This window comes from Bubalus kerabau, chromosome 2 (assembly GCF_029407905.1).
Source record: "Bubalus kerabau isolate K-KA32 ecotype Philippines breed swamp buffalo chromosome 2, PCC_UOA_SB_1v2, whole genome shotgun sequence".
Taxonomy (NCBI): domain Eukaryota; kingdom Metazoa; phylum Chordata; class Mammalia; order Artiodactyla; family Bovidae; genus Bubalus; species Bubalus kerabau.
In genome coordinates this window covers 137613857-137627766 of record NC_073625.1, presented here as the reverse complement: position 1 = coordinate 137627766, position 13910 = coordinate 137613857, and the positions used below count along the sequence as shown (strand labels likewise).

General features: G+C 37.6%; 1 long non-coding RNA gene and 1 other non-coding gene across 9 annotated transcripts in view; both read right to left on the bottom strand.

Moving 5' to 3' along the window:
* Positions 1–13910, bottom strand: part of LOC129643864 (uncharacterized) — a 123494-nt gene that overhangs the window by 22060 nt on the left and 87524 nt on the right. The gene's annotated exons all lie outside the window — the stretch shown is intronic.
* LOC129645088 (U6 spliceosomal RNA) lies at positions 1183–1289 on the bottom strand. The gene has a single exon (XR_008711179.1). It is a non-coding gene; the product is annotated as a U6 spliceosomal RNA (small nuclear RNA).

Genomic DNA, 13910 nt, shown 5'->3' with positions numbered 1-13910 from the left:
GGGGCTCCAAAATCACTGAAGATAGTGATTGCAGCCATGAAATTAAAAGATGCTTACTCCTTGGAAGGCAAATCATGACCAACCTAGATAGCATATTGAAAAGCAGAGACATTACTTTGCCAACAGAGGTTCGTCTAGTTAAGGTGATGGTTTTTCCTGTGGTCATGAATGGATATGAGAGTTGGACTGTGAAGAAAGCTGAGCGCCAAAGAATTAATGCTTTTGAACTGTGGTGTTGTAGAAGACTCTTGAGAGGCCCTTGGACTGCAGGGAGATCCAACCAGTCCATTCTGAAGGAGATCAGCCCTGGGATATCTTAGGAAGGAATGATGCTAAAGCTGAAACTCCAGTACTTTGGCCACCTCATGTGAAGAGTTGACTCATTGGAAAAGACCCTGATGCTGGGAGGGATTGGGGGCAGGAGGAGAAGGGAACAACAGAGGATGAGATGGCTGGATGGCATTACCGACTCAATGGACGTGAGTCTCAGTGAACTCCGGGGGTTGGTGATGGACAGGGAGCCCTGGCGTACTGCGATTCATGGGGTCGCAAAGAGTCAGACACCACTGAGTGACTAAACTGAACTGAACTGAACTGAATCTATATTCTCCTTCCTAAATTTACCTGAGCTCAGGATTGGGAGGTATTAAGCTACTTTGCCCGTGGGTAAAATGGTATCTTTGCCCTGTGTTTTCTATGTGTAGGTAGTTCCTTTGGAAATTCAGTGGGGATATGGAGTGATTATCTAAACAGAATTTGGGAATACCTCGATCCTCTCATCAAATAATATCTTCAAATCATCACTCAACCACTGAAAACTTGCTTTACTAATCAATGATTTTCATCTGGAATTCTGGCATAATGCAGAGGGAATCTTACTTTAAGAAACTCATACTTACACCTTTTGATTCCCTTACAGTTTGTCAGTGGCTGAAAGAACTAACAGTATTGTCTTAAGCAAAATGATATTTTGAGATAGTTATAGACTCACCTGCAATTTTAAGAAATAATACAAAGAACTTCCATGTACCTTTTACCCAGTTTCCCCAACAATAACTTTTTTCTTTTTTTTAATTTATTTTTTTATTGAAAGATAATTGCTTTACAGAATGTTGTTGTTTTCTGTCAAACCTCAACATGAATTAGCCATAGGTATACATATATCCCCTCCCTTTTGAACCTAAAAATATGGAACATTTCACGAATTTGCATGTCATCCTTGTGCAGGGGCCATGCTAATCTTATCTGTATCATTCTAATTTTAGTATATGTGCTGCTGAAGTGAACACCAACAATAACATTTTAAAACTACAGTTTGCACATGAACAACCCAAGAGAACTAGAGCTACCCACCACCTGCAGAGTCAAAAATCCATGTATGAATCTAGAATTGGCCCTCCTTATCTGAGGTTCTATATTCCAGGATTCAACCAACCATGGATATATACTAAACATTTATTGAATAAATCTACATACAAGTGGAGCCATGCAGTTCAAACTCGTACAGAACAATACCACAATCAAGATACTGACATTGAATTGTCAAGGTACAGAATTTTCCATCATCACAAGGATCTTGCATATTGCCATTTACAGTTTCCTCAGGTCTTAAATTTTGTTAACCAGAAATCTGTTTATTATTTCTACAATTTTAATCATTTTAAAAGTGTTCTATAAATTGCATCATATAGTATATAACCTATACGTAGGGGCTTTTTTTTTTTAACTCAGCGTATTACTCAGTGTGGAGATTTGTCCAAGTTGTTATATGTACCAATAGTTCATTGCTTTTTATTGCTGAGCTAGATTATGTGGTTTGAATGTGCTAGAGTTTGTTTAACCATTCACCAGTTGAAGCACTTCTGTGTTTTACTAATGTTGGCCTTGTACAAATACAGCTACTGTAAACATTCATGTCCAGATTTTGTGTGAACAAAAGTTTTCTTATCTCTGGAGTAAAGGCAAAGAAGTGGAATTGCTGGGTTGGATGGTAGTTGAATGTTTAATTTATTAAGAAACTGCTGAATTGTTTTCCAGAGTGGCTGTAAAATTTTTTACTCCCACCAGAAATGTATGAGTGATCTAGTTTCTCAGTATCCTTGCTTTGGGTTCATTTTGCCTTTCTTTTTATAGGTTTTCAAGGAAGGGCTTAATTATCAGTTTGAGACTCTTTGTCGTCTCTAACACATGCATTTAGTGCTATAAATCTCCCTCTCAGCACCATTTTAGCTGTATTCCAAAATACTTATATGTTCTATTTGTTAACTGAGTCTAGTCACTGAATTTTAATTATTATATTTTATGGTTCTAAAATTTATATTTGGATTTTCATATCTTCTATTTAATGGTTAAAATGTTCTAGTTCTTTGCTGAGACTTTCTATATTTGCATTTGTTTGTATCCTGTTCATAACCGCTTCTAGAAGCATTTTTATGATGGTTGCTTCAAGATATTTATAATCCTAACATTACTTTTACCATGTTGTTAATGTCTATTGATTATCTGTTTTGATTCAGTTGGAGCCCGAAAAGGGTATAAGTTCAGTTCAATCACTCAGTCATGTCCGACTCTTTGCGACCCCATGGACTGCAGCACAGCAGGCCTCCCTGTCCATCACCAATTCACGGAGCCTACTCAAACACATATCCATTGAGTTGGTGATGCCATCCAACCACCTCATCCTATGTAGTCCCCTTCTCCTCCTGCACTCAATCTTTCCCAGCATCAGTGTCTTTTCAAATGAGTCACCTCTTTGCATCAGGTAGCCAAAGTATTGGAGTTTCAGCTTCTACATCAGTCCTTCCAATGAACATCCAGGACCGATTTCCTTTAGGATGGACTGGCTGGATCTCCTTGCAGTCCAAGGGACTCTCAAGAGTCTTCTCCAACACCACAGTTCAAAAGCAACAATTCTTCTGCACTCAGCTTTCTTTATAATTCAACTCTCACATCCATACCTGACTACTGGAAACACCATAGCCTTGACTAGATGTACCTTTGTTGACAAAGTAATATCTCTGCTTTTTAATATGCTGTCTAGGTTGGTCATAGCTTTTCTTCCAAGGAGTAAGTGTCTTTTTATTTCATGGCCTCAGTCACCATCTTCAGCAATTTTGGAACCTCAAAAAATAACATCTGCCACTGTTTCCACTGTTTCTCCATCTATTTATCTATTTCCCATGACGTGATGGGACCAGATGCCATGATCTTCGTTTTCTGAATGTGGAGTTTTTTTGGGGTGTTTTTTTTTTTTTTTTTGAGTTTTTTTTTAAATTTTATTTTATTTTTAAACTTTACAAAATTGTATTAGTTTTGCCAAATATCTAAATGAATCCACCACAGGCATACATGTGTTCCCCATCCTGAACCCTCCTCCCGTACATATATACAATGGAGTATTACTCAGCCATTAAAAAGAATACATTTGAATCAGTTCTAATGAGGTGGATGAAACTGGAGCCTATTACACAGAGTGAAGTAAGCCAGAATGAATGTGGAGTTTTAAGCCAACTTTTTCACTCTCCTCTTTCATCAAGAGGCTCTTTAGTTCTTCTTCACTTTTTGCCATAAGGGTGGTGTCATCTGCATATCTGAGGTTATTGATATTTCTCCCAGCAATCTTGACTCTAGCTTGTGCTTCATCCAGCCCAACGTTTCTCATGATGTACTCTGCATATAAGTTAAATAAGCAGAGTGACAATATACTGCCTTGACATATTCCCTTTCCTATTTGGAACCAGTCTGTTGTTCCATGTCCAATTCTAACTGTTGCTTCTTGACCTGCATACAGGTTTCTCAAGAGGCATGTCAGGTGGTCTGGTATTCCCATCTCTTTCAGAATTTTCTACAGTTTATTGTGATCCACACAGTCAAAGGCTTTGGCATAGTCAATAAAGCAGAAATAGAGTTTTTTCTGGAACTCTCTTGCTTTTTCTACAATCTGGCGGATGTTTGCAATTTTATCTCTGGTTCCTCTGCCTTTCTAAAACCAGTTGAACATCTGGAAGTTCATCGTTCATGTATTGCTGAAGCCTGGCTTGGAGAATTTTGAGCATTCCTTTGCTAGTGTGTGAGATGAGTGCAATTGTGTGGTAGTTTGAGCATTCTTTGGCATTGCCTTTCTTAGGAATTGGAATGAAAACTAACCTTTTCCAGTCCTGTGGCCACTGCTGAGTTTTCCAAATTGCTGGCATATTGAGTGCAGCACTTTCATAGCATCATTTTTAGGATCTGAAATAGCCCAACTGGAATTTTATCACCTCCACTAGCTTTGTTCATAGTGATGCTTCCTAAGGCCCACTTGACTTCACATTCCAGGTTGTCTGGCTCTAGGTGAGCCAGACAATCACACCATCATGATTATCTGGGTTGTGAAGATCTTTTTTGTACAGTTCTTCTGTGTATTCTTGCCATCTCTTCTTAATATCTTCTGCTTGTGCTTCTGTTAGGTCTGGTTCTGTTAGGTCTTTACAGTAGGTCTGTTAGGTCTGCTAGGATTTTATAGTACATGTGGTCACAAAGAGTCAGACATGACTGAGAGATTTTCACTTTCACGTGTTCATTTTCTGCCAAAAACTCAGCAGTGGCCAGAGGATTGGAAAAGGTCAGTTTTCATTCCAATCCCTAGAAAAGGCAATACCAAAGAATGCTCAAACTACCACACAATTGCATTCATCTCACACACTAGCAAAGGAATGCTCAAAATTCTCCAAGCCAGGCTTCAACAATACCTGAACCGTGAACTTCCAGATGTTAAACTGAGTTTTAGAAAGGCAGAGGAACCAGAAATAAAATTGCCAACATCTGCTGGATTGTAGAAAAAGCAAGAGAGTTCCAGAAAAACATCTATTTCTGCTATTGACTATGCCAAAGCCTTTGACTGTGTGGATCACAATAAACTGTGGAAAATTCTTCAAGAGATGGGAATACCAGACCACCTGACATGCCTCTTGAGAAATCTGTATGCATGTCAGGAAGCAACAGTTAGAACTGGACATGGTTCCAAATAGGAAAGGGAATATGTCAAGGCAGTATATTGTCACTCTGCTTAATAAACTTATATGCAGAGTACATCATGAGAAACGTTGGGCTGGATGAAGCACAAGCTAGAGTCAAGATTGCTGGGAGAAATATCAATAACCTCAGGTATGCAGATGACACCACCCTTATGGCAGAAAGCGAAGAAGAACTAAAAAGCCTCTTGATGAAAGTGAAAGAGGAGAATGAACAAGTTGGCTTAAAACTCCACATTCAGAAAACGAAGATCATGGCATCTGGTCCCATCACTTCATGGGAAATAGATGGAGAAACAGTGGAAACAGTGGCAGATGTTATTTTTTGAGGTTCCAAAATTGCTGAAGATGGTGACTGAGGCCTTGAAATAAAAAGACACTTACTCCTTGGAAGAAAAGCTATGACCAACCTAGACAGCATATTAAAAAGCAGAGACATTACTTTGCCAACAAAGGTCTATCTAGTCAAGGCTATGGTGTTTCCAGTAGTCATGTATGGATGTGAGAGTTGGACTATAAAGAAAGCTGAACGCAGAAGAATTGATGCTTTTGAACTGTGGTGTTGGAGAAGACTCTTGAGAGTCCCTTGGACTGCAAGGAGACAGTTCATCCTAAAGGAGATCAATCCTGAGTGTTCATTGGAAGGACTGATGTTGAAGCTGAAACTCCAATAGTTTGGCCGCCTGATGGGAAGAACTGATTCTTCTGAGAAAACCCTGATGCTGGGAAAGATTGAATGCAGGAGGAGAAGGGGACTACATAGGATGAGGTGGTTGGATGGCATCACCAACTCAATGGATATGAGTTTGAATAAACTCTGGGAGTTGGTGATGCACAAGGAGGCCTGGAGTGCTGCGGTCCATAGGATCACAAAGAGTTGCACTCGACTGAGTGATTGAAGAGAACTGAACTGAACTTATAAAACAGAAATAGATTTACAGACATATAAATCAAACATGTTATCAAAAAAGATAGTGGGGGGACAGGAAGAAAGAAATTAGGAGTTTGGGATTAGCATATTCATGTTACTATATATAAAATAGATAAACAAGAACCTACTATATAGCACATGGAACTATATTCATTATCATGTAATAAGCTATAACCGAAAACAATCTGGAAAAGACTATACGCACACACATCCAACTTACTTTGCCTTACTCCTAAAGCTAACATGACGCTGATAATTAACTATACTTAAATTTTTTAAATGCTTAAAAAATAGAGGCACAAGTGTAAGTGTGTCTAAACCAAAATTTTAATTTTCAAACAGTGAAAGGTTAATTCTTTTTAAAGTTTTATCAAGGTGTTTCTTCACTAGAGTGGGAGCTGAGTTATACAGTAGTGTATGGGTTTTAAAATTTGACAGGTTAATATACAAATCTCTATCCTGTTACTAACATATGACTGTGTCTTTTCTTTAAATTAGGGACCCTGTATCTGTGTTGTTGGTTGGATAGATATGCAAAGTATGAGGCATATTATAAGATTCAATCAATGATTATTGTATACTGCCAATGAAAAAATACTCCACTGAGTCTATTTTGTGCCATGTCACAGAAAAGTAGGTTCCAAAATACAAAAACCCTTATCTTAAAAAAAAAGATTTCCATTCAATGAGAAAGTCATAAAGCATATAAAGAACTATTGCATATGATAACAGACAATAAGCACTATAAGAAAACAGAAAAACATGCTGTAAAAGACAAGAGCGTGTAAACACTTTCTTGCTGTTAAGTTTAAGGAGACTTCAAGAAAAATACAACATATGAGTCAGATCTTTGAAAATGTTAAAATTTTGAAATACAGTGATGAAGGAAGCTAATCCTGAGAGAGAAAACAGAATGAGCAGTTACGTATATCAATATTTTTAGGAACCAAGGTTGCATTGAATAGATTAGAATACAAGTAACCGGAATTGGCATGCTGATCTATAAAGGTAAAATGGGACCAGGTTATTTCACCTGAATTTGGTAATTAGGAGGAATATTTTGTGCCTTTGAAGCAGGGCAATATCTTGATGATTTGTGATACTTCATCTAAATGTGTCTGTACTATATATTAGAATGGTAAGAAAATGGAGACTGGGAGCTAAATTAATATAAAAAAAATTCAATACAGAAGCATATAGGTTGTGGGTAAAAATGATCAAAGTTAATTGTAGTATTAGCCCTAATTTATATGTACAAACAAACCCACCTTCATGGATGTATCTCAAGTCTGTATTTTTAGCACTAACATCTTCTGGACTGTTCTTTCTACATTTCCAAATGTTTTTGAAAATTATGACCTAAGAAAGTATCTTACCTTTGCAAGCTTTGTTTCAGTGTTCTGTACATCAGATTACTCATTAGTCAGTCTCTTATTTTATTCAATAAATAACTAATAATTTCCTTGTTCTAGGTATTTTATTTGGTGCTAAGAAGACAAAGATGAATAATACATAGACCTTGCCCCAAATAATAATATAATCTATTATATATACATATATATATATATACACACTCCTAGATTATATTATATATTATATACACAAAGTATAAGTCCCAAAACTGTATAAGGAGGTTAATCAAAATATAAATTATAAAACAGTGTGAGGGTGTTAATGAATTTTTGCAGATTAGTTGATGACTATACACTGCTTCTCTCTCACTGTAACATAACAAGTCCCTAAATAATTTATAGCATAATAATTTTATAATTCTTGTTCTCCAATGATTATTTTACAAAGAGATCTGTTTTTCATGTTTATATTCTCCATTGGAAATACAAACTAACCTAACAAGCTACAAAAGTAGTTTTAAAGGGTATGACTTTTCTTATTTCAAGAGGAAGTTTTTCTTTTATTAAAGATGTACAATTACATTGTCATTTAATGTTAGAATTGGAGAGAGTTTGAAGGAAAACCAAAGCTTAGAGTATGAATAAGATCTTTTTTTTCTGAATCACAATACAACACTTATTCCTTTTGTTAATACATTAAACACATACTTATTCAGTCCTTAGTCACAAAAAATTAATTTGAATAATATGCATGCTGCATGCAAGCATGCTAAGTCACCTCAGTCATGTCTGACTCTGTTGAGGATATAATCAATTTTTGGATATTATGCATTTGAAGTTTCTGGGGTCACACAGTTGTATGATGCTCTCCAGCTGTCTTGGGGTAGCCAGATTTCTAAGCTAGACTCTGAGATTCCTATCTTCTAATTTATATGCCCTTTAAAATTCCAGAAGAGTGAATATGATGAGATACCATTCCCCTTATTAGGTTAAAGATCAGTTGACTTTGATTTAAAACCTTGATTTAAATCATATCTTTGGCTTAATCTAAACAGGTCAGCCCTCTAAAAGAAGATGAAGTGACAGAGAGATTCTTCTGTCGGCATCAAAGATGAAGTAAACTGATATGATAAAGAGAAAGAGGCCACAAGGCAAAGAACTGAAGGAAGGCCTTCAGAGGCTGAGAACAGGCCCTAGTTTATAGCTAGCAAGAACAAGCAATAACTTCAGTCAGAACAGCAAGGAAATTAATTTTTCCCTCCCTTAATGAGTTTGCAAGAGAATGCTAAGCCTTAGAAGAGATTGCAGGTCTAGGCTTCCCAGATGGTGCTAGTGGTAAAGGACCTTCCTGCCAATGCAGGAGGCGTAAGAGACACGAGTTCGATCTCTGGGCGGGAAAGATGCCCTGGAGGAGGGCGTGGCAACCCACTCTGATACTCTTATCTGGAGAATCTGATGGACAGAGGCACTTGGCGGGATCCAGTCCATAGGGTCAAAAAGAGTCAGACACAATTGAAGCGACTTAGCATGCATACAGGCACGAACACCTTAATTTCAACCTTGTGAGACCCCAGAAGAGGATACAGTTAACTCTCACATGGACTACAGACCCATGAAAGCTCTAAACTCATAATTTTTGATTTGTGTACTAAATTTGTGGTAACCTGTTATGCAGTAGTAGAAAATACACATACTCAACAGTTACATGTGGAAGAAGAGATAAGAAATTTTTGTCTGATTTATGTTTTCCTCTGGTTTGAAGACAAATTAATGGCTCAGTAGAGAAGAAATTAAAAGAAGGGGATTTATTTTGTAAGAAAAAGAGTTAAAAAGAATCACAATGAAGGTTGATAATAGGTGTGGTAAGTACAAAGTTTGAGAGAATTAAAAGAGTGGGAAGCCTTGGTAACACAGTAGGCACTGAAATATAAGACTGCAATGGTGAAATGGATATAAATGCTACCATTAGGTATAGGAGAGAGGCCTACTAAAAGGCCTGACAAAAAAATAAACAATCTTACTGAGAGGACAGAATTCCAATATGTGACTCCTGAAGGAATCCAAGAAGGAACAAAAAACATCTTGAAAGCACGATATATGCCTGGGGATGGGAAACCATCAACAGACTGTTCCTATCTTTGGCACCTGGGAGGCACATAAAGATTAACTGTGTCTTTGTACTTGAGGCAGAAAAACAGGGATACTAAAATGTTAAATGTTAATGGCACAGGATTATCACTGAAGGCCACTTGGCCGGCTATGCTCATATAAACTTGTACAAGTAAGTCTCAAAAAGTATAAATAAGTAGACTTGAGATCAGCTTGGGCACCTTCACCTCATGGGGGTGTTGGTGGTAACTTTTTTGAGTGTTTCTCATTCTTTCCCTGTACCACACTTTCAGGAACCTGTGCTGTCGAGCTGGACTCGACAATTAGAGGTTGATAATAGAAGTGAACTACTTATGTGAAGTATGTAGATGATGGTTGAGATAGAGCCATTGTCTACCTGAATCTTGAAGATATTCCAGTAACCTGTGGATGAGAATGTATTTGGCAGTAAGGTCTGTAAAGGGGTAATTAGCTTAAAACAAGATCTAAAGGGTGGGTACTAACCCAATATGATCAGTGTTGTTATAAGAAGAGGTTAGGACAAAAGAAAGACAAAGAGGGAAAACCAAGAAAAGACACAAGGAAAAGAGAAAAGAAACCTCAGAAGAAGCCAACCTGCTGGCATCTCAGTCTCAAACTTCTGATCTTGAAAACATGAGAATGTAAATTGTGGTGATTTAAGCCACTAAGTCTGGGTACTTATTACAAAAGCCTTTGAAAACTATTAAAATTATTAGATGGAGTAAAAGATGCCTATTGATGTGCCAACATATTCTGATACAGCCTTTGGCCCTGAGTAAGTTGTGGGTCAATACATCAGTTCTTGATTTGCTCATACTTCCACATAAGCAGAATTGATTGTAGGGATAATCATGAAATAAATACAGTGGCTCTCATGGGTCCCAATTTCTTCTGAAATTTTTTTTGTCCATTGCTAGTAAGATGTTTCTTTATACAATCCTTCACAGGTCACATTTATTGTATTATTGGATTAGACGTTTCCCTTCTCCCTAGAAAAATGTACCATGATATCTTAGCAAAATACTTAAGCAGAATTTACATGGTTGGGGATAAAAGAATAATTCTTCCAAAGGTAGATGTTTAAGATGTACAACAGCTATCATTTCAGGTTAACTCCCTGGGTTGGGAAGATCCCCTGGAGAAGGGAACAGCTACTCACTCCACTATTCTGACCTGGAGAATAGTCCATGGACTGCATAGTCATGGGTCACAAAGAGTCAGACACGACTGAACGACTTTCATTTTCACTTTCTCCCAAAATCCACTCTTCTAAATACTGTTTTCAGGCTGCCTCCTAGACTATAAGGTCTCTCATAACTCTGAAAGGAAAGATTAATTTTCCCCTAAAATCCTCTATTATATTGGTAATTATGATTTGGTCAAAGATGGGGAAATTTTTTCTGATTTATTTATTTATTTATTTTTACTGTGGCTTGAAGCTGAAATAATGGCTCACTGTAGAGGGATAAATGAGAAATATTTTTTGTTAAGAAGAAAAATAAACAGTTGAGAAATAAAAAATCACAATAAGGGCTAAGAAAAAATGTGATAAGAATAAAGTTTGAGAGAAGTAGAAGATTTTGAGAAACTTTTGGGGGTGTGTATAAATTCATAAATATTTATGTTTATGCACATATTGGGTCATAATGCTAAGTGTACTTCTTATATGTAACACCATAAGAAATTTAATGTTAAAAGGCTCTTTCATGTTGCAAAGAAAAGCAGATTTCTTCAATTAAAGGGAGCTCATTACCAGGATGTGCAACAGGGCCTTAAATTGGAAAGTTTCAACTAAGGCATCAATCTAAAATAGATGCTTCACTCCAAAAGAGGTGTGTGTTTTTTCTTTTTCTTTTTTTTCTAAGTTTTAAATTAAATTGCCAGAAATTAGTTATATGACTTTGAACCCTATTACTATTAGCAGTAGTAAATAAGGTCCAATACTTTGGCCACCTGATGCAAAGAACAGACTCATTGGAAAAGACCCTGATGCTGGGGAAGACTGATGGCAGGAGGAGAAGGGGGTGACAGAGGATGAGATAGTTGGATGGCATCATTGACTCAATGGACATGAGTTTGAGCAAGAGAGTAAGTTGGTGAAGGAGAGGAAAGCCTGGCATACTGAAGACCATGGAGTCAAAGAGTTGGACACAACTGAGTGACTGAACAACAACAAAAAAAGGTCAAAAGAGTAAAGATGATTTCTTTGAAAGTAGTCATTGCAATTTTGGCAATATACACGCACACAGCATATCTGAAGCCTTTCATCACAGCAGCTTGTAACTGTACTTTGATGACAGGAGACTAGACATGAACTGTGGCATAAATTTCAATCTGAAGTAACCTCAGGGACCTTGGTCAGCTTTTGGATGGACTCTTGGGAGCAGAAGTGGAGAAAGTAATTGTATGGCCAATTTAAGATGCTCTGTGTACATGAAGGGGCTTCCCTGGTGGCTCGGATGGTAAAGAATCCACCTGCAATGGAAGATACCTGGGTTCGATTCCTGGATTGGGAAGATCCCCTGGAGGAGGGCATGGAAACACACTCCAGTGTTCTTGCCTGGAGAATCCTCATGGACAGAGGAGCCTGGGAGGCTACAGTCTTTGGGGTTCCAAAGAGTCAGGCAAGAATGAGTGACTAAATGCAGCATGGTATACATGAAGAAAGTCAGAATTAGAGAGACTCAGCCAGAAAATCTCCAGAAAATCCACAAAAAATGCCTCCACATGAATCAGCTGTCAATATTTGCCAGGCTCAGAGAAGATAAAATCCCTTAACACTAGAACCTCTGCAGCAGCAATGGAGAGAGAAAAGGCAGGCATTTGCCTGCATAGCAAGGAGGCACCCTAATGGGTGGGTAAGGAGAGAAAGAGCCCAACGCCTGTCCCAAGAAGCTGCTCCAAGGTCTCCAGTTGGCAAAAAACGGAGGGAAGAGGTGATTTACCTCCAAATCTAGTTGGAGTTCTGGTCATTATATGTAACTAGGTTTTATCTTTGTCAGCCATGTCATTGAGACTATGTTTGCTGTTCAAAGCGATTCCAAGACTTCCTCTTCCTCAAGAGTGATCAGAAAAGTCATAGAACTGCCTGTTTGTAATGACTTTCTTCAAATCCTCCTTCAGTTTGCAGATACATAAGAAAATAAGAAAGAGCTGGAGATAGTGTCAGTGTAGTGGCCATACATTCAGACATCCCTGTACACGGGATTGTCTCAAGGGAACATAGAAGCTCATTTTCACTCCAGATACTCCATAATGGGAAGGGTGTGGCCACTGCGCACTGACCCAGGGATCCTGTCTGTTCTGGTGTTGCTCCGGGTCTGCTTTCCTTCTAGTCTTTCTACTCATGCCCTTGATACATTTCTGGTCTATTATTGCCCGCTATGTGCTAAGTTGCTTCAGTTGTGTCTAACATTTTTGTCACCCTATAGACTGTCACCAGGCTCCTCTGTCCATGGGATTCTCCAGGCAAGAATGCTGGAATGGGTAGCTGTGCCCTTCTCCAAGGGATCTTCCCAACTCATGGATTGAACCTGCATCTCTTAGTCTCCTGCATTGCCAGGCAGGTTCTTTACCACTAGCACTACCTGGGAAGAATTCTTGCCCACATGGTCCTCATTTATTTCTTCTCTGTGTACACCTCAGTCGTCTGTGTTCTGCATTGTTATGTTAGTTGGCCTCTCTCAAACCCTTCAAAGCCAGGAACTTCAGGGTAACCAGTCACTATTCAGTACAAGACCTTCTCATGCCCAGAACTCTTACTCTAAGTCACTTTATGGATAATTGTTTAGTCTAGAGGGTCCCAAAATGTTTTTTCTCAAGAACTCTTTATACTGTTACAAATTATTGAGAATCCCAAAGATATTTTGTTAATATGGTTTGCATCTATTGGTGGTTATTATATTAGATACTAAAACAGTTTAAATATTTACTTATTTATTTTAAGCTAAATAAAACATATTTCATGTTCATATAACTAGTATATTGCTACAAAAAACACTAAACTTTCCAAAATAACATATTTAATAAAGGTAGTGGTTTTATAGTTTTGCAAATCTCTTTGGATTCTCATACCTGCTTCTGAATTCAACCTGTTGTGTATGTTGTTTTTAATTGATGTACATGAAGAAAACCTAACCTTACACAGATGTGAGGTTGGAAACAGAAAGACCTCGTGGAACCCTTGAAACTGTCTTATGTCCTATATACACACATATACACACACACATATATACAGGCACACACGTGTATAGCTATGTATATATATATATATATATATATATATATATATATATGAGTAGATAGATTTAAAAAACCCCAAAGTACATTGTATTAAAATGTTAGTTATATATGATATATAACCACATATATAGCTTTACATATATAATACCAACAGATACTCATAATATGATATATTAACTATAGGCAACATTTCTCTTTACATATGAGTCTCAAAATGCAGAGAGAAACTGCTTTAGAAGGCTG